Here is a 27,950-nt window from a genome sequence, read left to right as displayed (position 1 = left end):
TATTTGCATTCTCGGTTGGAACACAGAAGAGGAGAGCTGCACAATGCAGCCTTGGCAAACAGAGGGGGTGTTTGGGGTATTTTCATGCCAAGCTTACCCAAAATACACAGCCAGGCCATTCAGGTGGAATGGTGCTGGCTTTTGGAGCACACCAGCATCAGGAATCAAACTCTCTCCAGCTCTCACCAGATGCCCCCTGAAACACCGGGACACAAGCCCACACCAGTGCCTTCAGCAGTGGGTTGTCTCTTGTTGAGAATCTCTTGTCATTTTTAGTCCTTACCCTGCAAAGCCTTGTGAACCTGCTAAACAGGCTGATTTGCATAGGTGTTTGATCAAGTTTTGTTTTTGTTGGTCAATAAAAGAATTGGAGAGCACTTAGGAGGAAATGATTTAATGATTTAAAGCCATTTTTAGCTCATAGCTGGGAAACCACAAACTTGAATGTTCACACATATCAGAAGCTGCTCACTAACCTTCTTGGAATTGATGCCTCTTTTTTTACGCTTGGCATTCAGCTCCTGCCAAGGCACTGCTCTGGCTGTGGTTGCACTTTCATGTGTTTCAGAAACAGCAGGTCCAAGTTCAGAAAGTCAGAAAAGTGCCTTGTACCCAGCTGAGAGGTTGGATTTTAAAAACCCCAGCCTGCTGAACCTTGCTGCCTGGAGCAGGGCTGGTGGTCCCAGGGGTGCTCCTCTCCCCCAGCTCTGCGGGTGATTCTAGTGCAAGGGCTGGATCCCCTCCAGCACTCATGCTGGGCATGGGAGGATGCACATGTCCCATCGGATTTGTCGTCATCCTTTGCCTCTCTTTTGGTTATGGAGGAGTCTGGGCAATGAGTCCTGGAGCCAGCATGAGTCAAGACACAGATTCAAGGCTGAGGTGGAGGCAGAGCTCCTGACAGGGCTTGTACCCACTGTCTTTGTAGCATCCTCATCATAGCAGGTGTCAGCACTGCCATTGCTCCCTCCTGCGTCACAGATTTGTGACCCATCTACAGCAGCTGGGACTTCCTGGGGCCTCTCAGCAGCTTCTAGCGGAGCAGAAAATTCCCAGCTCTTGCTGGAGTCAACACCACAGGATGGGCTCAATCTGACCCTTCTTTGCTACACAGAAGCTGTAGGAACTCTCTGTTTAGATCAGAAATGACAGTGGCAGGCTGGGGTAAACAAATGCATAAAGTTTCTACCTAATCTGTGCATAAATCATTTTCTCCATTTCCATGGCTATTCAGTGACAGCTGTCCGGTTTTTACTGAGCTCACACAAAATTTACCGCAGGAGCTTAAAACAGATAAAATGGGTGAGTAAGCTTTTTGTTTCTAAGAACTATCGCCTAAAGGCAGCTCAACAGGAGATCTTGTTGTTCAAAGCAACCACCAATAAGCACTAAGTGTTCTCCAAAAAACGTCCCAGTGAGGCTCTTGGTCTTGATATACAGATATAGGCAACCATATCTCTCACCTGTATCAGCTAAAGGTGGGAAAACTTGGTGATTCTCAGTATCAGGATCTGTGTGTGCAGACACAAGAGTGCAAACAGAGTAATTTGGGTGTCAGATAAATCCTGTGCCCCGGCACCAAGCCTGGAGGGGCTGAGCAGCACCACCGCAGGCTTTGGAAGTAATTAGAGGCTCAGTCCTCTAAATAACCCTGGGTTACGACAGCAGCACTGTGCTCATACACTTCTTTTCTAAATATTTGCCAAATCAAATCCCTCATGTATCTTGGATCACACAGATGGCCATGAAATCTTTCTGTTCAAAATAAGGATTTACCTAACCATGCTAGTGTCATAAGAAAAACTTCCTGGGCTGTTAATACATAAGTAACAGCCCCTGCCAGCTGAACACTTGACCCATCCATTTTCTATATGTAAGGTCACAATGGGTTTGGGGTTTGGGTTTAATTCTTTGGGAAATTATTTAGAACCAGCACTGTCAGACCTTCCCCTCGCCCAGGCTTGAACACGGACGGCTCTGAAGCGACCCTTGCATACGTGGGATTGCCCCTGCTCGAGGCCATCTGTAAGCACAAGTGCCACCGACCCCAGCTCGGGCTGCCATGTGAACACAAGCACCGCTCGAAAGCTTTGCAGGGAGTGGGGAGGCTGATCACATCCAGCTGGGCAAGCTGTTGGCTGCACATTGCAGCTCAAATAGTGTGAGAAAGAGCATTCAGTGCTTGGGAGGGGAGAATTCATAGAATCGTTCTGCTGGAAGGAACCTGGAATGATCATCTAGTCCAACTATCTGACCACATCAGGGCTGGATTGTTTCCTAGGAACCATCTTTCTTTTATTTAAAATGCTCTTATTTAAAATTTAAAACATCTTTAGGATATACCAAGTGTTAATAAAACCGAATTCTCTGTTAAGAAAATGTGACTTCTTACTGATGCTCCTCCCTTGACTGCCTGTGAGGAGTCAACGCTGTACTCACGATGGGGAGTAGCAGGTCAGCGTGCCCTGATGTCCTCAAGCTCTGGCCGGGGCAAAAGGACAAAGTGACAGTTGTGACTTGCACAACAGCAAAAAACATTTTTTCATAGGACCAGCCAAAGCATCAAATAATCATGCTCTGTCTATGCAGTAACTTGATTCAATATCCTTTTTGAGAGGGGCTGGGAAACAGAAGGGGCCTTGTTTCTGTGGCACCATTACCTGTATTAAATGCAAGACACTTTACCCAGTTCTAGCAGCTTTTATAACTCACAGTAAGGTTGCCCCGAGCTGAGAAGGCTGTGGGGTGTGATCTGAGTCATCCTGCGGTGGAGGCGCACCTGAAACCTGCCTCGTTCAGCACACCAAATCAAGGCAGATCCCAGTCTGATTTTTAACAACATTTTTTCCCCCACCCTGAGAGCATCGCTCACCATGAGCCCTGTCTTGTTTCGGTGCTCTTGGAATACAGGGGTAATGAGGACCTTGCAGCTGCCTTGGCTGTTTAACGCTTCAGACAAAACTAAATGTTTAGGAGGTGAGGTGGCCCCGTTCAGCCGGGGCAAAGGGACGGTGGATGGCGGAGGAGCTTTCCGTAGGGCTGGCCAAGGCCCCGTCAGAGGAAACTTTCTGCTCTTCTGCAAGTATTTAGTCCCGTCCTTTCCCAGCAGCTGCGCTTCTGCTGTTTGTTGCAGCCCTGCAGCTGAATTTCTAAGCCTGGCTGGGGTTTACGTGTAGAAATTGATACTAAAATTCCATTAAATTGGGTGGAAATTAAAATGGAAGTTTACTGTTGAGAGCTGTTGTTTTGTTAGTATAAAAGAGGTCTGTGCCAGATGCGAAGCAGTGCCTGTAGAAACTACTTGGAACGAGCTACAACCCTTGTTAAAACTGTGTCTCATAGTAGTGATGTTTGACGGTGGAGCAGCTGTTGTTTCTGTGTCAGTCATGGGCAAAGCTTTCCACAGGATGTGCATCGCTTGTAGACGTGTGACTACCAAGTACAATGAGTTATTGAATTGATCAACTACGATTTAAACTGCCTAACAAATAAATAACGCTGGTCCTAGTGCTAATGGTTAGTAGCTAGCATTGCATTTTAATGCATTTTAACTCAGGTAAAGATATGTTGTTGGAAGTGGAAAGCCACAGAAGAGCTGCCGTGTTAAGGATGCGTTCTGCAGAACCGAGAAGCTCAGTGAGTAACAACAGGATAAAGGATGTTTCTGATGATTGATTTGAATCCTGGTGAGAACTGCAGATCTCAAAAATCATTTGAACTTCTGGAAATTGTATTATGCTTTCTGCTGGACTGCCACTCTGCAGACCAGACCTGATGCTACACAACAGACCTCTGCTCTGCATTAGGACAAGAACCAGGCAGGCATTGCAGATCACGGTGACATGGTTTGGGAAGGTGGCAGAAGGAGGGACCCATCACTGGGATGCAAGATTCCTTACCCAGGTTTATCCATCCCTAAAACTCTTGGGCAGCACTGCGTTCACCTCAGAAACGGAAGATCATCTTAGTTTCTTTTATGCCTCTTCTTTTTCTGGGCATGAAGAGTGTCTGAGGCAGCGCGATGACCACTGCCTGCGTTTGCGGCTTCTGCTGCTCCTCCACCACAGCCTTATCTCGTGTGTCTATCAGTGAGAGCTCTCACTCACTGTATCACACCTCTTTTTTTTTTCTAGCTAATAACTTCTATAACTTCTCCCTCTATAACTCTCAAAACTCCCTCTATAACTTCTCAAAAGCTAAAATACTTTTAAAAGCCCTCCCATCACAGGCTGTGTTTTTCAGTGAATGATCACAAGTGACTCTGTTGTGTGTAGCATCTTGTCAACGAAAACAAAGTGAAAAGGTAAGCAAGCTTATTGCCATGGTATAATTTGGAGATTGGTAGATGCATCTAGTAGCCTTCTGGCTCTAGCTGTTGAATTTTTTCACATTTTATTTGAAATACGCAATTTCTTGAAAGTAATATTTAAACTGAGGAAGACCAACCATTATTTTGATATGTTTGAAATCGCAAACAGGTTCTGTGGGAGGAGGGGAAGGTGACTTTTCAGGGATGGTGTGTCTGGATTTATGGGGAGGGGATGCAGTTAGCTGTGCCCAAAGGTGTTGGTTAGCGCTGGGCTGGGTAGGACGGGCCTTGTGCTTATCTGGGAGGGGGATTCCTGGCAGCCAGGTCAGAGAGATAACGTGGATGATGCTTTTACAGATGTTAGAGCTGAGGGGGAGGGAGGCAGGGACAGGAGTTTCCTGGTATTTCTGTTGTATTTGTTTGCTCATGGTACGTGGTTAAAACTCCACTCAATCAAGGAGCTCCCTGCTGAGTTCTGTCCTGCACTGAAAGTTTAGACTCGGCCATGAGGATAGAACAGGAACATGTAATTGCAAGTAATAACAATTTAAAAGCTTTGCATGCGAAGTGTGTCACTGATAAAATATGTTCCAAGGCATGAGAGCCCAGTACTTATGGAAGTTGTTAGAATGAAGATTGTGCTGCTGCCAAGATCCAGGTTTCTTTTGTTTTTTTTTCTATTGCTTTTGAGAATACTCAGAGCATTGTACTTAAAAAGATTCAAAATCCAAATGAAGATTCAAATAAATTAGAAAACTGGATATAGAGAACTGGGGTTCAATTGGGTTTCTGAAAAATAAATTCTTTTATACCTTTTACATAAGGTTACTGTCAGTGGTAACCATACTTCTAGTCTATGGATTGCTGACAGGCTGTTAGCTCAAACCAGCAATTTAATACTTCCCATTTCTTCACTTGACTTTTCAATATGGGATTTTTAAATGATTTTTCTATTCTGTCCCATAGTTGGTGCTATTATTATTAGAGTATACTGCCTTTTAATAAGAATATATTCTTTGTTCACTACAGCTCGTGGCATTTGTGACTCAAGGATGTGGCTAACAGCTCTGTGTATCTTTAAAAAAAAAAAGAAAAGCAAATACCCACAAAAAAGAACAACTTAAAAGCTTAAAACATTACAGCTATGATAAATAGGTTCTGTAACCTCAGTGCCTGTTGTATTGCTTCAATCTTTGATAAAATCGTGGGAAGACATAATTTACATGCTCAAGTTACCTGTGTTTCCTTGAGGTCAAATCCTGTAAACTAGACTTGTGCGAGTCTTCCCTCTAATATAACCGAGAGAAGGAGGGCTTTGACAAGCAATTTCAGATTGCTGGATGGTATCGGCAGTCAGCCTGAACTGTGCCTCTTCCTTTTTCCACAGAAGCATAAAGTGTAACGTGCATCAGAGTCTTTGTTTTTAAAAACTTTGGCTAGCTGTGCTGGTTTATCGTGATACATACTCTGATATCTTAAAAGAAACCAGGACACTGGGATGGTACTAATTTTTTTGTTTTTTTCCTAAGTTTTGCTTGGTTGTTCCACCCTGTAGAACATGAGGAATAGCTGAGGATGCCTTTGGCCTTGAGGAGTTTGTGGATGGCTTGAGGCTCATAGGGCATGCCCAATTCAGCCCCACCATCAGGAGTGGTGAACCTTGTAAACCTTCCCATTACCCACATGTGGTCCATGCAGTTTAACTGGTGTAAAGTATGAGCAGGCTCAGTGAAAGTCATTTACCTGATTTTTGGAAGTGGCATGAGAAAGCTGAAAGTAAAAGAAGGTATAATTGTCCTGCTAATTGCCATGTTTTGTGGCATTCATCCAGCAAGTGCTGGAAGTGCAGGTTGATCTATAATTTGCACCCGAATTCTGATTAATCTATCAGAACAAATCTGTGCCCCTGTGATGTTTTTTGCATACGATATTCTACTCTTGTTTCAGTTGCTGTTGCTCGTGGGTTGGCGATGCAGGGCACGAGCTGACTGTGGATAGAGAGGGAACCACCGGGTCAATACCCCAAAGTCCGCAGGCACCTGATGGGTGTGTTGGAGCTGGTGGGGGTGCAATGCTACATCCCGCTCTCCCAGAATCCCAATCCTGTGTGTCCACAGCGTGTTAAATGGGGGGTTAAGAGGATATCACTGTGGCTTCAATTTGAATATCAGAAACTTTTTGCACATGATTTGGAAATCTCTAGAACGAAGGTGATAATGAAACAGAACTTGAAACTGTTTGCAAGTAAGCAGTGAGATCACATTTCTCCTTTGCAATTCTGACAAGTGTATTATTAGTTTGCAAGCTGAGGTTAAATTATTGAGTCCTTTATCCATGAGCTGGGATGTAATGAGCTGGGATGTCACTGTTTTCCTTGTCCAGAGCTGTGGAGCTTTTCTGTCCATTGTAGCCTTGGTGGTCTAAGAGCAAATCCAAGGCCCAGCTTTTAGAAAGAAAGAGTATTTTTCATTACATTAATAATTTGAGAGCATTGAGAAAGAACACTGGGTAAAGAAACATCACAATCACAATCTGGAGTTACTGGGGTAATGCCAGCACTGGCAGAGGTGGCCTGGCCCTGCTCGGTGCTGTGAAAGGAAAATGTGTGGGTACAGGAAACATCTATCGGAAATGCTGTAAATTGAGAATAAATGAGTTCATAAAGTTGGTGAGGAAAATGCCACTACCTACCTCATTTGAATGGTCAAGGTTTAATTCTGAGTTGGTTTCATTTTCTGTATTTGCCTGATGCAAGGGCTGCAAGTTGATGTATTGAAAAGTAAATATCTACACACAGGTAATGACCTAGAGTTAAGAGTGGGTATAGTAGGAGTAAGAGTAGGTGGTTGGGTTTTTTTTTCCTCTTTTTATGAACTTAAAAATCCAAATATGAATCATGCTGGGGATGCCACAGGACTTTCTGATCAAGTCAATGGGATACCACAGTTTCCAAGATATGCCCAAGCATCATGTTCAGAATTTTAACACTAAATTGAATTAAATTAAGACAAACACCTTGGAGAAGGTGCTGGTACAGACTGGGTGCTCAGCAGAAAAACCCAAACATATGTCAGCAAACCTGACCACAGAAGGTAATAAAAAGTCATTCTCCATTAAGAACTTCTTAAAATCATGGACTCCTGAAAAATAAATGTCTTTCTGATGATAATGCTATTCTCCTGTCAACGATCCCAGTTCATACACTGACTGGTGTAGTTGTCACTGGGTTTGTGAGATTCTGAGAATACACACCGGCCCTTAAGGTGTGTTTGAAGAGGCCAGCTCCAGAAAATTTTGTGGTTTGATCTGTGTTTCGTCAGGAGGTTCAACAGGAGCACTTTTGTTCATCTCTAGGGTTTATGAAGCTAAACTTCAATTGCTTTCTGGGGTTATTTTTTTTGCTGGTTGTTTTGGTTGTTTCTTTGTTTTTTGTTTTTTGTTTGTTTGTTTATTTGTTTTAGTTTGATTTTTGGTTTTTTTTTTGTTTTTTTGTTTGTTTTTTTTTTTTTTTTGTGGTGTGGTTTGTTTTTTGATTTTTTTTGTTTGTTTGTTTTAATCTGAACTATTCTGTGAAATGGCAGAGCTGAGCAGTTGAGAGAGCTGCATTCCCCTGAGTAAAACCCTGTGTAAAATCACACATAAATAACATTAAACAGTGGCTTTAAGAATGAAAAACCTTGCAAGATATCCAGTTTAATAGTGGTTTGTTTTAAGCCTGATGTTTTCCAAAGTCTTCCAGAAGGTGAGGTGAAGCTGAGTATATGAGCAAATTCAGGTATTACTCAGCAGCTGTTCTGAGTGGAAGGTTAGTAGTTGCATTTACTGTATGTGCTGTGAGTAATTCAAGTACAAGTATTCAGCAGGTTTGTTTCTTTGTGTAGATTCCATCATTTCATACACAACCACAAAAAGTCATCCTTTGCCTGGTTGTTGGAATGTGGCACTTCAGAACCCTGCAGAAGTTCAGATCATGTTGGCACTTCAGATGATTTCATAAGCTTTGAGCTTTGTCAATTTATCTTTTAATTCCAGGTTTCGAAGATGACTGTGATGTGGGTGTTTCCAAAGTGCTCATCTTGCATAGGATGCAGAAAGATGCAGACACTAAACTGAGACCTGCACCACCCCCATCTCCATCACTGTCTTAGCCTGGTGATGCCTGATGGTTCAGGGCCTTTCGAGCATGCTAGAAAACTACATATGTTTGCCCTGAAACAAGAAAATGTGACAGGTTTTTCTCCACCTGACTTAAAAGTGCTGTGTCTCTTTCTCCCTCTTACCACCTTTTAGTCAGCTGCAAAAATCAGTTCTGCCTTCCCGCTCTAGGCTGGATATTGGTTGGTGATTAAGGCATTATGGGACATAGTACAAACGTTCTGGTTTGTGTGTATATGAATTACATCTGTTTTTACGTGTGTGATAAATCCTACTTTCATGACAAGTCACTTCCATGTTTGTTAGTGAATTCAAGGCAAATGCTTGTGGAAAACCCCCAGTCTTAGGTGAGCTTTGAGTACAAGAGTGATGAAGTGTATTCAGCGACAGCAAAAGTCTAAGCACCAAGATAAGATTTATCTTGCAAACAGGTATCTGTGGTATTTCTGAGTTAGAAGACCATTTGATGACGCTTGTCATGTTTTATCACAGTAGTTTCAAATTCCTATCTCAGCCTTTTGCTGGACTTAGAAGAACAACAGCAGATTTTTAACCGATAGCAGCTAGGTTCATTATGGCACATGCCAATTGCCTTTTGGCTCACTTTTTATGACAAATTATATTTCTATCTGTATTTTAAAAAGTCAGCAGTCTGGGCTTCTCCATATTCTCTAAGTCTTGAGGAGAAAACCCTTGAAATCTGTGGTGCCTGTGAATCCCATTGCTTCACTGTGAGGAAAATACACAGGAACAGGCACCGGGCGAGCAACCCTTTGGAGACCCATCATCCATGACCTCTTACATCTGGTCAGACTGGGAGTACTGGTATCCCTGTGACCAGAATTGCTGTTTACCACCAGTTGGTGATAGTCTGTATCTTTTAAAAACTTTTTTCCATTTTATGTCTCTGCCTAGGACTTGACTGTTTTTCAAAAATACAAATATAAATCAGAAAAACAGCACCTGGCACCAGGTTTCTGCTGGTTAACACAAAGCTATGTGAGGTCTCATGCAAGGAGTATTGTGTTCTGTATCTTTTTTAAAGCATGTGATTCAGCACCAGTTTGGATCTAGTCATAAACTGTATCAATGCTGTACAGCACAAAGATCTGAAAAATTCAAAGCAAAAGCTATTCAGTATGCTGGGATAAGGTATTGAGACTGAAGTGGCAGGCACATGACACCTCAAGGTCCATTCGGTCAGGTTCAACTTCAAGCTCATCATAAACCAGTAGAAATTAAAAGCAATTATATTAGTGCTGGGGGGGGTGAAAGCAGATGGTGTGAACCATGGATGTTGTGTGTCCTTTCTCTCAGGGGGTTGCTCTGTGGAGTTGTGCTGGGTAAATCCCGTAAATCCCCGCTGAACATCCCAACCCTGGAGCCACCCAGCAGCACCCACCTGCGGGAGACCTTTCCTGGCCCCAGTTGTTGGGTCAACATTGGGTTTTATGTCCCTTTGCACAAAAAGCCCACAAACTTCAAGCCTTTCTGTGATCTCTGGTGACATAACGACATTTTATGTTCGATAACCGTGCATGACATAAATTACAATACTTGGCCGTGCTCATTACACAAAGATTTAATTGCTGTGTACAGTTGTAATTGCTGTTTACTGTTCCAATTCGCCTACTTGCATTAACATTTAGCAAAGATTCTGATTTGTGACAGCCACTTCTTGCCCCCCTTCCCACCCAGCCTCCTCGCTGCCCTAGAACAAGCCTTTGTGGTATTTCCATGGGTCAGAGCAGTTGCATTTGTCATGTGGATACAAACTCAACTCAGTTCTCACCATGTTGCTGCAGTATTGCTTCTGGTTGACCCATTTCAAGAATTCTTCCAGACTCTCTTTAAATAGTGTGAAATCTGTTTTTCTGAACTGTGAGCATCTTCTGTCTTCGGATGAAGATTTCTAAGGGAAAAGAGTAGATACTGATGCATGAGTTATAGAAGATTTCCACCCAAATGCTGCATGTTCTCCAACATTTACCCAGCAAAGTGGGATGGAGGATGAAGCCAGCTGGCTGCCCTTCACCAGCCCCAAACGGTTTCACACAACTCTTACAAACCATTAGTCAAATAAGACCTTGCTATTTGTCTTTGACTGTCATGGTACAGCGGATTTTTCTTGGGGGCCTTTTTGGAGAGGGAAATTATCTGGAAGAAGGGAAGTCAGGTCAAAATGTTTCTCTCATAATAAGTAAATCCTGGAGACAGAGAGTGGGTGCGGGACATGCGGTGGGGTTGCAGCAGCATCGCACTGTGCTAGTTCTTAGCACTGGGCAGAAGAGGCTCCAGCTGCACAGCATGGAGCTCAGCATCTGGTTAGGTGACAGACACAGTTGTTTCTGCAACCCGCAGTAATTAGCAATTTGTTGCAAATCTGTTTTTCTTCCTAAAGCCTGCTTCTCTGTTCCGGAGCAATGTCTAAGCACAGTATTCCATGTATGTATCTTTTCTGCTATTAATTGCCCTGTTTCTCCTGAAGGACAAGCTGTACAGGTTGTTATTAATTGCACCTAGTAATCTTCATTACTGCAGGTCTAAATGACTTATATTAATATAGTCTGTATAAGAATTAATTTCTGCATGACAAACAAACCTTCCTTGAGGCTGCAGCTGGTCCAAAATAAAAAGGAGGAATGATTTATTTGCTAAAATATCTTAAAACTTTGAATTAGAATTTACCAGAGAATGAGCAAAAAGTTGAGTGACAGGCGATGGCTTTTTAATTCCTTTGGGGAAATTAATTTCCAGGGAAGTTTGGTAGTTTCTTTTAAATCACAAAGACATTTCCTGGTATATTTTCAGCATATCTATAGACGCAATTATGTTTTGAATCTGTGGCTTTCCAGCCGCTGGATTGCTCGGCATGTATCTGTGTGCCATTAGAACGATATCACCAGATGTAAAAATGCTAGATGAATGGCTAAATAGAAGAAAATATTTGAAACTCAAATCAAATAAGTAGTAAAAGCTTACCTTCAAAATGGTACAGTTTTTTTCTAGACTTTCCATGTCTTTCTCAACTCTCTTCATACACCTACACCCAGAGATCCTTCTCAGTTCATGAATAAATTTTTCAGTGATATTATGTGCACAGCTTTGGTTCTAGGAGATGGGAAAGTAAATAGTGTTCTAGTTTACAACCAGAAAGATTTTCTTTCTTAAAGGAACTACAAACAACTATTTTTCTCTGGAAATCTGATTTCCTTTTTTCACCTTCTTTTAGGCATTCATGTTATAAGTACAGCCTTCATAACTACTATAACTGGAAACTTTGTAATAGAAATGGTCCAGTCTCTGACAATGGTGAACATGACAACATTGGGAATTTAATTCAAATCCATCTAAATTGGAGTGTGACTTTTTATTTTTTTTTATCTTTGCCTTGGAAGCAGAACACTTATATAGTGTTCCTATTTTTCCTTATATTGCCAGTCGTTTGGAGAGCGGGCTTTACAATTGCTAAGAGAAATTTATCCAGAAAAGCTTTAAAAAAAGACTTATAAAAATGGAGGTAGGGTATATTATTTATCCTTGTGAGGAATTAAAAATGGTTTTTACCCACATCCACATAATCTTTTAAAAATATGACATTGTTTTTGTATTTTAGGACAGCAAGAAGAGAATAATTGCCTCTAATTATGGACAGGAACGAGGTCGACCCCTGGAGCTCCCACCTGCCTGGGTTGCCCAGCTGGCAAATCCCATCTTGGGGGCTATTTCACTTCTTGCCTTTAAATATCCCCAGACCTGCTATTCCTGAGGTTATACCTCAAGGTCCCTTTGGAGACTCTAGCTGATAATAATAGAATAGGAAACAACAGTTTCTTACCTTGATGTGAAGTGGTGTAGAGAACTCCTCCTGAAAACAATACAAATATGTTACTAATTGGAAATCATCTCAAAAAGCAAATCAGGGGAGAGGGAAATGGAAAATTATTTACATTTATGGACTCTTTTTCAGCTCTAAGTAAGCAAAGCATTTCATCAATTATTGCGTATTTAGTCTTGTTCTGCAGATGCAGCGTTTCCTTCAGAGGAAGAAAGTATCCAGATGCCCACGAGCTAAATAGCAACAAGAACAAGTGGAGATACATTTTAAAGGTGTTTTATTTGGGAGCTTGACTCGTTTTATCTGAAATAGGCTTCGAATTCAAGCTCCTCTCTCTTGGCAGATACTAAACTCCCTTATATAGAGAAGCTGAGTAAGTGCAGGATGTGATTACTATCTTATCTACTTCATAAATCATTAAAATATGAAAGCGACAACAACTTGAGTAGTTGAATTAGCAGCATATCTGATCTGGGAGACATTTACGATTAATGTTCTGGTAAACTTCCTAAAGCCTCTAACTTCAGAGCAACACATCAATGGAAGGCAGGGCAACGTGCAAGGGCACTAATGATGTGCGAGATATTGTAAAAGAAGAAAATATTAATGACTGAGGAAATTATTCTACTTGTAGTAATACAGTCATGAAGCTGATTGGTTCCTGTCAGATGAGACTACGTCCTATATTGCTGTAAATTATTACAGTTTAAAGATATAAATGTCTCTGGAGCTAATATCAGCCAAAGATGGAGCCCACAGGACCTAATCAATCATCTACATCTCTACAGCATGACTTGGGCAGACCCATGGGAGCACAGGGGTGTGCAGACATGTACAGCAGCCTTGCAAAACCGGCTGCTCTTCTATGGCAAATATCTTTGCTTTGACCTGGAAAGAAAACAAAAGGTTGTTTGTTCATTTTAAGTAGTAAGTGTGAGGGCTGGATCTTACCCTGACCTAGTTAATTTTTATGACAGTGCTGTGCAAATCCACCATTCAGCTGTCAGCTGCAGTTTCTCATTCTCTGGGAAAATGTTCGTTGCTTTATTTATCATGCTTGGACTCTAATATAGCATTTCACAAAGGTTATTAGGTGCTTTGTGTTATACGCATATGTGACCACACAAGGGAGAAGGGCTGAAAGGACAGTGGAGTGCTGTACAGCAACATGGGGTGCTCCAGGCTGGGAGCCGGCCATGTCCCCAGGAGGGGAACCAGGTTTTCCCCGGATTTTGGAGGACTGCAGCTGTCCCCAGTGCAATCAGCTTAAGAGCAGAATAAACACACAAGGGAGTTAACTTCTAGATAACTCTGTGTTTGAAGAGTGAAATTGCCAGAGCGATTGCAGAGCCAGGGCTTAGATAAAACTAAGATAACGTAGCTCTAAAGAAACAAACAAAAGTCTTAATTGTTTCATGATGGGTGACAACTAATATCACAGTTATTAAAAGAAGTGTCATTAAGAGAGCTCTCAGTGAGGAATGATTTCTGGCCACCAAGAAAAGGGAGATCGCTGCTTGACAGCTGGCAGCATCATGGGAGGTTTTGTAACCTGCCCTGGGAGCGCCCGGCACTGCCTCACCTCCCCATGTGCTTGGTACCAGACCCCACCCCAGCACACAGCTGCAGGGAATTCCCTTCATAGTGCCAGGAGCTTGGAAAATGCTATTTGGAAAGGATTAGCAAAGAGCCAGACTCTCAGCTGGAGCACGTCAGCACAGAGCTTTGCAAATATCCCCGTCAACCTCTGCTAGCTGAGGGTCTGGCCTAAATGTTTCAGATATGGTCCAGTTTCTATTCTAAATCTATATCTGATTTTTAGGTATGGTATTTCATAGAAGATGTCTGATGAAGTGCAGAAGTGGCAGGTGGGATTTACCAGATTCAATTATGGAAATCTTTGCTGTTGATTCAGGGATAATTTCACTTTGGATCATCTTCTAAATGAAAATTTGAAACTGGATGATGCTTTAAGTTCTTTATCTAAATATGTTTTGGGTTGTCCCTGCTAGAAAATATGAGTCTGCATGTTAACTATGGCCATGTTATTCACTGTTCATTTAACTTCTCCAGATTGCAGGGCAGGTATTTACCTTTTCCAGTACCAGAGAAAGGTTCTTGTAGCAGCACCCACATGGGAAATTTTTGTCATGACTGCACCTTCCAGCCCTGCTTTGGTTCACCTCTCTGATGAAAGGCCTGAAGTATCCTCTCAAAAGGCAAAATTCTAGTATTAAAGTGCCGTTGGTTCTCTGGTATCCAGGCCCCCTCATTTCTCAACCAACCTGTTAGGACATCGAGTAGCATTTGACATCTGCAGACAGTTTTCAACCAACAACCTGAGGTAGAGCTGATTAAAATGATCTGTTAAAATGAATGCTTAAATGTGCCAAACTGGTGCACCAAAAGATGTAAAAAGCCAACAAAGATACCTCTGGACTTTGTCCTATGTAAGCTTCAATATCTCTTGGTAACACCAGGGAGTTTGTTCCGCTCCTCAGCTCTGGCAGGACAGCCTGTCTGCTTCACCTTCTCCCACTTCTGTCTGGATCGTTTGCCCCAGGAGAAACTGCTAAGAACATCTTCAACCACCACTGTTTTGTACAAGGATTTAATAACCAGATCCACCAGACACAAGCCACTGTGTAGGCTGTACTTTCATGTAAGTCATTAGGCAAATACTGACACGTAAAAAATCCATTTATTGAATGATTTTCACACCAGATACAATTTGGAACAATATTGCTCCATTTAATACTCACCCACTTGGAAAAGATAATGTAGCTTAAAGTCAAACAGCTTTTAAACTGCTGGAGAGAAGCAGCAAGATGTTATTGATAGGCTGAAGCTTACAGAAAGCAGCTCCCTGGGCCGTGCACAGGCTGCATCTTCCAGCCGTGCTGCTGGAGCCAGATGTAGGTACTGAGTCCTGCTCACAGCCAGCAGCTTCTGAGCTGCTTTAGCCTGACACAGTTGCATCTGCTCTGTCTTAATTTTAAATATTTTGGTAATGAAAGGCAAGAATCTGCTGTACGTTATTAAACCCCTTTCATCTCTAGCCTTTTGGTAACAAGAAGACCTTTTATAACAAAGATGATATAAACAGGACTGCTCACTGTTGTAACCAGCTGAAGACTTTCCAAGGGTGTTGGCAGAGTTAGTTTTGAGAAGCTGGGATAAGCAAGCACAAAAAATTTCCCAAAGTGGTGAAAAATAATGAATATTAAAGACTGTGAGTTTGTACGAAGAGGGAGTGCTCCTGGGGCACTGCAGGTGAACCTGCGGCACACGAGCATTTTTTTTCAGGTTTGTTCAGAAAACAGCTGGTCTGAAATCTTCCTTCACCTTTCTGTGACACTTCTGAGCTCTTTGGAGTAATACTGAGAAAAGTTGATTAAAAGTCTGAGTGAGTAACAAATTGGCAGCAGTTCTTTTCCTCCCGTCTCCCCTGGCTCATGACAAGGGTCGGGCAGCTCTGGAGGGACGTGCAGCAGGCAAGGGCTGCCACCTAGAGAACAGCCACCGCTACTGACAGACAGATCTTTCATTTCTCTGTTTTGGAGAAGAAACACTCGCCAAACCTCAGCGCATCCCGAGTGCGAGCGGTAACTGCAGCAAGGTGAGCTGCCCGCTCTGGGATTTACCCCAGCCTACGAGCCTGAAGAGCTGCCTGAGTGAGATGACCTGGTTTATAGTGATAACAATTTTATTTAGATTTACATTTTAACAAGTGATGGAGAAGGTAGTATCTGGGGATATGTGTATCTGCCCCTCCTCAAGCACTCAGCAGCAATGACGGTGGGTTCAACCTCTTTCAATTGAACCATTTCCCAGCTTTCCTTCCCCACCACGAGCAATGTTCCACAGCATCTCACAGTAGTCCTTGCCTACTGCTCTGTCTCCCCCTCAGAAGATTTGTGCTAATGAATGTAAAACTTGGGTTGGAAGCAAACTGAACTTTTGCCATGCTTTCCTCTCACATCACACAGGATCATGGCAGCTTCCCTCCCTGGAAACTTCTAACACGCCATCTCATTTGCACCCAGTTCCAATTCGTTTTGATGCAGTGTGTTGGATTGTGATCCAGCTCTTCAAAAAGCTTTCAGCCTTTGAGCTGGAGGTCAAAAACTACTGCTTAAGACCAGACTTTCAGCAGGCTTTATGCCAGACTTGTGGAGATGGGGCTAGAACATCTCCTTGGGTCTCCCACAAACCTGTCCTAATGGGCAAAATGGGCCTCATCCCAAAGCACAGATACGCCCAGTGTCACCCTCCTTCCGCTCTCTCACCCACTCACAGGATGACCTGTTTTGACAAAGAAACACTTAAAATCTTCATCCTCCTTTTCTATGCACTCTGTATTTTTGTAGGTTTAGGTTAATGCTTTATTCCTGACTCTTCTGGAGAGGTAGGAGGATGATGACTGAACCTACCATTGCTTTTTTTGTTTTCCTCCCTGTTCACACAATGACTACTGTGTCTGCCTTCCCCCACCCTCAAGAAATGTCTCTTCAGATATTATTAAAAATATTAGCTAATTCTTCAAACATGTGGGTTGCCTTCAGTAATCCCTGCAGATGCAGGCATGGATTTCCCTGCCTCTTCAGCCTGCCCTTTCCTGCAGGCAGTGTGGTGTTCGGGGGATCCCACCGTGGCTTGCACAAGCACCGCTCACTGCTAAATTCTCCATGAATCATGGTACTGAGGGAAATTTTCTCAGGTGCTCAGTGATCCCTGCAAAAGTAAATAAAGTTGATGGGCTGGGCTGGGGTTCCTTCCTGAAGGTGAAATTCCAGTGGGAGAATCCCCTTGGAGGGGAAGGTGTGTGCCCCGCAGCCAAGATGGAGACGTGGGCACAGCTGCGGGCAAGCGCTGCTCCCCCACCCCAGCCCCAATTAGGATTTTCTGGCTGATTGCTAAATGTATAGGTGAATCTTCCTGAAATCAGAATACCCAACAGGGAGGGAATAGGAACATGTTGCAGTGAGATGTTCACCATGAAGTGAAAGCAAAGAAAGACACAAAATTCCACTTCAGTATCTAAGCGTTACTTTTACCCAAATTTGAAAATGCAAATGGTCTTAGGTGGTTCTGGGCCTTATGGTGATCCTCTGCAAAGATATATCAATCATGTGTAGACTATATAATCAACTGATATATTTCTGAATTGAAAACACCTCTGAAACTGTCACAGCCTCACTAGTAGATGACCCTGATTCAATCAATCTAATTTTCTTACATAGAATATTCAATGAACAATCACCAAATTAAAAAACAAACAAACAAAATATATATACTAGTTATGCCTTTGTGCAAGAGATTTATTTTGCATAGGTTCTGTTAGAGTTCGGTTACATTTCATAGAGTTCTGCATACGAATTTCCCAAATATTTAACTGTAAAAAAATATATATATGCAATGTGTTGGCAGCACACAGCTGTAAGAAGAACAGTCATGTTTCCACAACTTACATTTCACGTTTTTTACATTTTAAAATGATTGTCACTGCATTTGTAGCACAGTATTATTCTTCAGTTAACGTAAGTACTTGAGCATAATTTAAAAAGTAAGAGTTGCATTCTTTTACAAGACTCTTCTCTGAAAACGCCCCAAACATCCTAAAGAGCTGTGAAATTGTTCAGAAGGTATCTGGGAAATTTCAGACGCAGGAAAAAAATGCTGAAATTTCCAGAGTGCAACAGCATTAAATTATATTGTGTGAAGACTTCATTTGGTTGAAAAATAAATGGAAGGTGGTGCATATCAGGCTTTTAGTCACCAAGTTTTATTTAGGCAGTTTATCATCATGGAATGCTCATAAGACTCAGTGAGAGGCGTTTTTCCATTCACAAGCTCCAAGTGGGTATGAGCCTTGGGTTTGCACGCAGTGTCTTCAAGGGTTTGTGGAGACTGACGTCTTTGAGATCCATTGTTGGTCGTGTCTGGTGGTGGCTCGGAGAGCTGAGGCCACTGGCCATGCCACAGGCTGCATCCAGCCCCGGGGGCCAAGGGGGAGGTGAAGGTGCTCCAGCCTGGCACCAATGGCCCCATCCATGTCTCACAGGGTGGCTTTGTCCCAGCTGAGCCCTGGAGCCAGAGATAGTGTGCCAGAGAAATAGTGTGACAGCAACCCCCACAGTGGATGCGCAGAGCTCCTCCTCACACACCATTACACAGCAGTTTCCTAAAGTAAATAATTATTGCATTTCTTCATTGTGAAAATAAATAACATGAAGTTTCTATGAATAAATAGAATAAATAAATATTAATAGATAGATGAATAAATAATAACTCCCAATAGCCTTGCTCATCGAAATAAGGATATGCAAACAAGGAGATGCAAAGCTCGGGTCTCCTGTCAGGCTGGACCAGGGGTGCTTCAAACTCCTTTGAAGACTACGCTGTTCCCTCTGGAAGTGCATAGTGATTCAGGAACCTTAATAAACGTTCCAAACTACTGAAAAAATCTTCCTCTTCCACTGGCTCCCACTCCTGTTCCTGGGGGGCAGACAGAAGGGAGAAGAATTAAAAGGACAGAATCAAGACACATAAGTTACACTCTGTCTCCTGACTGTAGGTTTTTTCTTAAGAATTAATTTTAAGACCACAAAGGCTCTGAGGGAGATAGTGGGGTAGGACAGCAAGTTTCATCTCATGCAGCCATCCAGCAGCAAGAGCAGCGTCTGCCCCAGGGCTCGGCAGCGGTTCGGACTCTGGTCCCTGTTGGCACTGGGGCATCTCTGCCAAATAATGTATCTTCTCTTAGAAAGGAGACATCTAGATGACATAAAATAGCAAGCAGAAAATCCAACCCAAACGTACCATCCACCCAAGACATGACTTTCCAGCATCCTGGATTTTTTGAAGTTTAACGGCTATTCGTCTCTCCTCCTGACTCCGTTTTTCGGCATTTAGGATTTCAGTAAATTTTTCCAGATAGGTGGTAACGTTCCCTCCTGCTTCCATCGTGTTGTTCTGGAATTATAAAATTTAGTCATTTCATTTTTTTCTGTACTGCATTGCTGGCACAGGCTGTATCACACTAATGCAGTTATTATGCCTACTGTAAGAAATAAAGTTTCACAATAATTTGAGGCCAACATTTCATAGTAACTTTGGAAAACTCCATGTAGGTAACCACCTCTGCAGCCCAGTGCTTTCCCCCTGCTGGAAACTGACTTTGCCTTCAAAAGCTGCAGAGTGAGACTGTGGAGGTGAAACTGGGCAGAATGAGGCAACATTTGCTTTTTGATTATCCCCTTAGCAGCGCTTGGGCTCAGGAAGGCAGTGATGCTAAGGAGCATCTCCAACCTCCAGCTGCCGAGGCCACTGCTGGCATTGGTCTCTCACAACATGAGTGTTTCTTTCCAGAAAAAGGAGGGGGACAGCCTGTCCCCCACTTTCCAATGGCAAGAAGGTACCTACCTCCACTTGACTTCAGAAGAGGGTCACTTCTGGCTATCTACCCCATGCAAAGAAAGGCAATCAGTGCTGACTAGAAGAAAGCTTTCACACACCACCATTCTGAAGGCAGTAGCCACAAACACTGCTTTTTCAGGGAGATAACTTTGCTTTGATAACTCTACATAGAGGAGGATTCATCTCACTGCAGTCTCGAGGAAGCCAAGCCCTGCACATCACCTCTCAGCACGCACGAGCCCACTCCTTCCAGCCCAGTGCTCCCGCAAAGCCCACGAATTACTTGGTTGCCATTTCAGACCTATTTTTATAGTGTAAGAGCTTTCAGACATTCTGAATGGGCTTTGACAATATCTACTTTCCCCTTCTGTCACAAAAATCACGAGTCATGCCACAAGCACACAACATTGCAATGCAAGCCAGAAAGTGATCTTACCAGAGGCATGATTTTGACGCTGCCCTGAAAGAGATTGAGAAAAATCACATTAGCAGGTTCTCTACTAAGCTCAAAAAAGTCAGATGTGGGGCACAAAGAAAATAGAACCACCTTAGACTTTAGTCTCTGGACGTCAGTGAAGGTTTCCTGGATGAGGGAGCTGGCGTTGCAGCCCGTCGTGGTGGGGAATGGCATGGAGGACACGAGGCACAGGGTTCCGCAGGACAGCAAAATCCCAACCAGCAGCATTGTGGAGAAGTCACCGCACTCCCCTCCTTGGACTGGGTACGGCTGGCTCTTGGCTTCCTTTTATACGTGCTCTGTTGCAAGGAAATGATTAATACCTCACCACAAAAATGTCTAAACTGAAGGCGAGTAGTCACCTGTAGAATGGAAGCTGTTAGTTTCTTATCTGATTGAGGAAACTACATATTTCTAAAATAAGGGTTCCCCCATAAGTTCAGGAGGAGCTACGTAATTTAGACATTTGTGCCTATTCTGATTTCAGATGTTGAAATATTTTTATGAGATTATATTGTCTAAAGATTGGTACAAGATAAATGAAGTCTAGTTAAATGTCTCTAAAATCTTTACATTCGCATCTACCATTCTTAATATTACCAGTTACACTAGATAATGCTCTCTTCTTTACTAATTAATGTTCCCACCTTGTTCTATGTGGTTGTCATAAGGAACCCCATGAATAACTCTGTTCTCACATATAAATGATGAATTCGAGAGCCCTCCCGAGACCTCATGGTGCCTGTGTGAGCCCTGAGGTGCGTCAGGGAAAGGAACAAGCCCAGGGCTGCTGGGGCAGTTCAGCATCTCAGTGGGGGCAGAAAAGCTGCTCCTTCATTCCTGTTTAAGGAACATTTGCCCAGTTTCTGTCCTCTCTTGAGGATGTTGAAACCGTTTGGCCAATATCTCCATATACTTTGTCTCCTGGAAGTTTGGGTAATGGGGGGGCATCCCATTGATGATGGTTCTGGCAGAATTGCTCCTCAAGCTCAGGGTGGGCTCTGGGATAGCCCTTGGCCTCTGCCCCTGCTGCCCAGTTCCTCTGCTTTCACACCAAGAGGAGGAATCAAACCTGTGCTGGGATTACACCCACAGGACATTGCTTCTTCACCATCCAAAAATTCAGAATTTTTTGTTTACATATTTGTGGCAGATGCACATCCCCATGAGATCCAGAGCCTTCAATGGGGCAGTGCCCCACTGTGCCTGTTCCCACGTACACACCTTTTGTGCCCCACTATGCCTGTCCACATGTACACACCTAGGGTGGCACCAAGGTGCTGACAGTCACGTCCTCCCGTACCCCAGGGCAGGGTGACTTCACCTCCACCTGCTGGGGGAGCAGGAGGGGTGGGACCCTCAGTCAGTTGACAGGGTCATTAACAAAGGAGGTGCCTGGAGTAGCTGCAAACGTCTGGCCTATGTTGTAATGCCCACAATCCGATCTGATCAGGCTATAAAACAAGGTTCCTGCCAAAGACCCCCTTGGAGTGGTCTTCTTGGAGCAGTAGATCTGTGAACAGGAGCCCTCTCCTTAGACTGGGATGCCTTCCCGGGATTGAGAGCTCCTCACCTCTTTGATTTGGTGAGTGGTTATTTACTGGATATATCCTTGAATGAGTCCTTGCCTAACCCAGGCAAGTGAGAGTCCTTGCCTAACCCAGGAGAGTGACTATATTTTCTTGTGGGTACCCTGGAGTGAGAGGCCTCTGTTTTTTTTACATGTGAGTTAACGCACACACGTTGTGGATCCTCATGATTCTTATGTTGTTGTACCCCAGTAATCTCCTCAGCTGATATCCTAACCTGTATCTTATGTTGTCAGAGTGCTAAATAATTGTATAAACACTGTTTGTAGTCAGTTTATCGGCTACACTTTTCCAGCTAGAATAAAGTCTGGTTTTGAACTTTTCTAAAACTGACTTTGGGTTGCCTCCATGACAATATTTTTGATGTGATTTGAATTTTGCTATTTCAATACTGCAGGACTTTTACTATCTAACTAACATTCTTTAATGTGCGTTAGGTTTTCCTACCCTTAAAAAAAATCAAGTGGCACATAGCTATAGTGACTGTTTTTCTAGAGGAGTTCCTCCTCCCCTAAGGCACAGTCAGGTGAGCCACAAACGTGTGTGCCATCCAAGGTGGTAAAAGCCCACATGCTGCTTTTCCTGCACTGATGTGTCATTTTCCTACTGGCCCCTGAGCTGACATTTCACAAAACTTATTATAACTCTAATGCTTTCCTTGCACAATATTAATTACATCAGGAGCCACTGTTATTAGCTACAAGCCATGTCTTGGAGATGCTGACGGGCACCTCCCTTCCCTGAGGAGCCACCTGCTTCTGTTCTTTGATTTCAATAATTTTGCTGATTGTTTGGCTAATAACGCATCTTCACTGCCATTGTTTGGTGAATAAGTCATCTTCACTGCCGTTGCCCACAGCTCAGCATTTGGGAGCTTTTGCAGGATGAACCACCCTGGAAGTAGAAGCCAGGTCCTGAGCAGACTGTGCTCACCCGTATACCCTGACTCTGCTGGCGCAGGAACTGGAGTAGTTCTCCTGCTTTGCTGGAGTCACTCTGATATTCCCAACGTTTCCCTGTAACCAGCAGATTTGTTTTACTCTGGAGTTGAAGTTAAATCGCTATGTGTTACCTTGGTGGGACAGTGACCACTGTAGTGCCATCTTTGCTTTGTGCCATCAAGAGAATTGCATCAATTCAGAGAGATGAGTAGTCTTGGTCAAGAACACCTGTCACCACGGTGTACAGCTAGTCTCTTTTAAGAAAACCCTGTTCTTCTGATTGTAATGACTCCAGGAATAGTGCGGACCCTTCCACTGATCCGTTCCATTGCACATGCTGGGAAATAGAATCTCACCCGAGACTCAGGCACTTGTCCCTGTCTCTGCTGCCTTCACAGTGACCAGGTGTGTCAGGACTTTGCACAGCCCTGACACCGCTGTGGCTGATGGAGATAAAATGGAATACAGAATGATTTAAAGGGAAGCAATGGATCATATATATTGCATGGACAAATGTATATTCTGGTTCCACATATTGCAGCCAGGTTCAAATCCCAAGGAAGAACTTCTTCCCTTGGAACAGGCAGTAGGAATTAGGGCTGCAGCTAAATTTATCGGTGAGCATCGGGGATTTTGCTTTTATCTCAAAACTGGCCGAAGAAATGAGAGTCCCTGCAGAGAGGGTGGAAGGGAAAGGTGTGGGCAGGATGGACTTTTACTGCTGGAAAAACCAGAATTGTGAAGCTGGGACTCCACCTTGTTCTCTTTATTCTTTTTATAGTCGCTAATGACATGCAAATACATTCTTAGATTGCAACCAAGGTGGAAAAAAATAAAAAAGAGCTGATAAAATCAGAAAGGAAGATGGAACTTGTGGTGTACTCGTGTACGTACACTGATCAGTTGGTCTCTCGCACACTGACTCATTTGCAAGTATTCACTCAGAAATGAAACCGCTGTGACCACTCTGCTCCTCTCATGGTGGGATCAGCCTTGACCTTTATTTCCAGCCCCTACATTAGGAGATTTCTGCTGCGGGATGCTGAGATGGCAGGAGGGAGTTTCCAGCAAGGGCTCATGCAGCAACACCTCTGTCCAACTCCACCTCCACCAAAAAATCCGAGGAGGATTTGAGCTAATGAGATGTAAACCTCTGATATGATTTCACTCCTAGACAGAGCCTTCTGAAATACCCATATCCCCATCAGACACAGAATTAAATTAATGAGCAGAAAATGACCTAGCCCATTAGCAATTAACTGAAAGCTTAACAGAAAATTAACTGAGAAACTGAAAAGATAACAGAATATTAACCAAAAACTAACAGAAATGTTCACTTTTCTAAGACTGGAGAAATAATGGGTTTCATTTTTATGAGCTGTCCTCTGTATAGTTAGTGCACCAATGCTGGTGGGAAGTCTTGATGTAGCAATGGTACAAGAGACTGTTCCCTCCAAGCAAAATTCCCTTGCTGTGAAGGATTTGCTGGAGAGCTGCTGGGTCACCACCATATCTGTGATCACTGGAGACGATCACCACCTGAACGGAAGTTCAGCCAGCTGGAGCATCTCTTGGGAGGCTTCTTGTCATATTAGGGGGAAAGCAGACGCTTCTGGAAGTAGTTTTACTAATTCATGGCACTCCATGTTAAAGTTATCTTCTTGCTTTCATTCCTCTATGAAAAGATTGATCACCACCCCCTTTCACTCCTCTGAATATCCAGTTGTGTCAAGTTCATATCTACACATTCTTGCGCAACCTTGAAATGTTTATATTTCTCCCTAAATATTAATGTTTGTCTAAATAATTATATTTGCCTAAACATATCTGTAATTATTAATATTTGCCCCTGCCACATTTCCAGCTGGTAGTTTACACTCGTACACCTCCAAGCAGATCAAACCATCAGGCTCCTCAGACACGACGGGCTCCCTGTTCCCCTCCTTGGCGTTTCTCTCTCTCTTCCAGTCTGAATCAATCTTGAACTTGGGAGGTTGAAATGATTCACAATGTTCTTTACACAAGAGCATCAATAGCTTCTTTCCTGGACACTGGAAGGAGTTAAGTAGTGCTGCACCTCTGTGGTCTGTCTCCGCAGAAGGAAGGAAACCATACTTCTCTGTGAGGTGCAGGGTAATTTTATTAACAAATGCTGTTCAGAAAGAGCAGAAACCTAAATTGTCATCTCTGGTGACTGTGCTGGACCACGGCAGCTGCAGCAGATGTGCAGGTCCACTCCCCAGCCCAAGGACATTCCTTTTGCGTTTCGTGATCTGGCTGTGGTCACTGGTCCCCGGCCAGCCGTCTGGACTGGCGCGCTGTCATCTTTGGAAAGTGGCCCTTGGAAGACAGCTCCAAGTCAGACTAAATGAAAAACAGAGACTGCACGTTTGGAAATAGGCTCTAGGCACAGAAAAACTTTTAAATTAATTGAAAGGTATTCCCCATGGTTTGTATGACTTCCTCTGCAACTACTAAAAAAAAAATGAAGCCTGTGAGTCAGAGAGGCTTGCCCTTCCTCCGCAGGACCAGGGGAGAGTTGTATAGACTAATGAAATCAGAAATGAGTCCAAAGCCAACTCATTCTGCACTTTTCAACCTCCTGAACCCCTGCCCTCCATTGCAATCCCTTTGTCTTTCAAGGCTGTGCCAGGGCCTCCATCTGATGGGGGTTGGCAGGGTCTGGATGCTTTAGGACTCATAGACTTTCTCGTAGTTACCCAGCTTTGGGAACGCAAGAAAAATCTCCCTGCTCACCCAGAGGGATGGTGGCCTGGAGATCCGCAAGGAGTTTCCTACCTTTCTGGTAAAATTAGAGATATGTTCTGGGGTTTGTGTTAAATTCTAAGAAATGCAATGTCTGTTTTGTCGCCGGACAACATAACACCATCGTATGCCCACATTCACCCTCCAGCCCAGGCAGCAGAGAAAATAAAATAGTCTTCCCTTTTTTTTGAAAGAAATTATGTCTACAATTTCTTATATCTTCCCATCCATAGAGAATAAATGCAAGACATCTCTGAGCTTGAGTTTATTTCGTAAATACTGTTCAAGTTCCCCAAGCAGCCTGTGAGGATCCACGGCCCTGCACCTCTGGCATCTTTAAGCTGGTCCCTGTCACACATGTGAGGTGGCTTTGGCAGTTGATAATCATCCAAAGAAGGCTGGAAATATTTAACGGTGATTCATTGTCCTCTCAGTCACCCGTCTGAAACCAAGCGAGACTGAGAGAAACACAGATGATCAATCCAAACAATCTGCAATGGGAGTTTTCAAGCCCCACCTACTGACCAGCTGAAATTTGCCTCCGAAGAGGGGGTGGTCAGAAAGGGCCACTTGGTGTTTCAGTTGCAAAGACACCAGGTACAAATGAGAAAAGAAAATTATAAAAAAAAAAAAAAAAAAAAAAAAAAAAAGTGATCCAAAGCCTGTGAAAGTAGGATCATGTTCTGCAGAAAACAGAAACAGTTCATGAATCCTGAAAAGTGACTAAAGAGAACCGAAGATGAAAAAGGAAATAAAACAAAAACAGAAAATGAGTAACCAAATACTTCAGAAAAGAAAACAGGGGAATTACCCTTGTAGAGTATTAACCCAAATTTAGCTGATTGCAACTCGGCGGAGTCGAGGCTGCCTTCATCTGGCCATGAGGGCATCACTGTTCCCTGTACATGACTGATTGGGAGGATGATGCCACTGCTGCTCCTCCTTCCTCTCATCCTTAGGGCTCAGAAATGATGACAACAGAAGTGGTGTTCAGACAGGAGGGGAAGAACGGAGCACGGGACCAGTGTTTCCACGTCCAAGCTGCTTTCTGTGGGCTCTGCCTGGGCATAAATGGGGGGGAGCCCTGCACATGGTGATGGAACAGGACAGCTGTCACTGTTAAGGATCTGGAGGGAAGCCAGGGAACAGTGGCTGGTCCTACACAGGTTGGATGGGCTTCTGCCACCCTCGGAGGGCTGATTGCAGAGCCCAAGGGCACAGGCAGGTCAAGGCATGGGCTGTGCACCTCAGAGAGGCTGGGCAGGCTGGAGGCTCTGCGGTCACCATTGTGAGGAGTTGGGTTTTACTGAGAATAATGTCTTTCTTATCAAATGGCAAGTGCTAAATATAACTCACACCTACCACTTCTAAAAGTAGAACGTCTCTGTAAAAGAGACCTTCCCCCGCTGTGCCACCATCTCACAGGTCTTGTTCTCACCTGGGGCTCACAGAGCTGCGTGGGGCTCTCACTTTTCCTGCTGATGGTGTACGAAACACTTCAAACCTTTTTTAATAAAAAATCTACTTCCTATACGAACAAGTCTGCAGCAGCCCTTGAGAGTCAAAGTCACAGTTTAGGTAAGATTTTAAGGCATGTGTGTTTTATTGTGTTTTAGTGTGTTATGATGATGCAAGATTCTTATCAGTGCTGTTAAAGCAGTGATGAAGCAGTTGTGGTTATCATGCTCAGGCAACCGTGATCCGCACGCCAGTGTCGTCATGCCGGTGATAAGGCTGCTCCGTCTGCTTGAAACCGGCTTTCCCTTCACCCCTACTGCAGTTTTCTGGTTGGGTTAGTGGCGTTCAGATTATTTAGGAGCCCACGTGGGATCAGGGATGATGGTAGGGCTCTTGGAAATCCCAGCAAAATTTACTTTTCCCTTCTCATGGGCAGGGCGGTGAGGAGGAAGGGCTGCGCCGTACCGGGAAGCATTATGGGGTGCTGCCAGCACCAGGCCAGGGGGGTTCCATCCAGAGCTGGGACCCCACTGCCTGCACCCAGCTGCCTGCACCCAGCTGCCTGCACCCTGCCAGGTGCCGGAGCTGCTGCCCCAGCAGTCTGCTGCCCCGGGCAACAACTCTGTCTGCATTTGCCTACAGCCAGCCCACTGTTGACTCTGAGTTATTAACGCTTCACTTTCCCCTCTTGTCTGTTTGTCAGAGTTTCCTGGACTGCTGTGCTGAGAATGCTGAGCCTGATTAATGTTTTCTACTTAAGACCTTTACTTTTTCATATAGCTTCATATACCATGACTTCCCATTTATTTGAAGGGTGAATTTAAAAGTTATTGTAAAATATTTAATGTAATTTTTAAAAATGTATGTGAAAAACTAAACACCTAATTGCTAAGAAAGACTTTGAAATTTAATGGTAGTAAGTCTCTTCAGGGCAGCTCTTATTACTATTAAAACTATTGCAGCACTGTGCTCAGGACCACAGATTTTGTTGACTGTTATCTGAGGGAGTCCACCTGGA

General features: G+C 43.6%; 2 long non-coding RNA genes across 2 annotated transcripts in view; one reads left to right on the top strand and one right to left on the bottom strand.

Annotated features, from left to right (window-relative positions):
- The first annotated feature begins 4,140 nt into the window (after positions 1 to 4,140).
- LOC135575419 (uncharacterized) overlaps positions 4,141 to 27,950 on the top strand; it is a 37,744-nt gene continuing 13,934 nt past the window's right edge. Inside the window, exon 1 of the long non-coding RNA XR_010466154.1 lies at positions 4,141 to 4,303. This is a non-coding gene — a long non-coding RNA (uncharacterized LOC135575419). The remainder of the gene's footprint in view (positions 4,304 to 27,950) is intronic.
- LOC135575418 (uncharacterized) lies at positions 10,358 to 12,848 on the bottom strand. Its single transcript, XR_010466153.1, has 4 exons — positions 12,415 to 12,848; positions 12,303 to 12,332; positions 11,447 to 11,575; positions 10,358 to 10,376 (listed from the first exon to the last, which is right to left on the bottom strand). It is a non-coding gene; the product is annotated as an uncharacterized LOC135575418 (long non-coding RNA).

This window comes from Columba livia, chromosome 14 (genome assembly GCF_036013475.1).
Source record: "Columba livia isolate bColLiv1 breed racing homer chromosome 14, bColLiv1.pat.W.v2, whole genome shotgun sequence".
Classification (NCBI taxonomy): domain Eukaryota; kingdom Metazoa; phylum Chordata; class Aves; order Columbiformes; family Columbidae; genus Columba; species Columba livia.
Note: the sequence above shows the minus strand (reverse complement) of the source record. Positions and strands in the feature narration are given on the sequence as shown.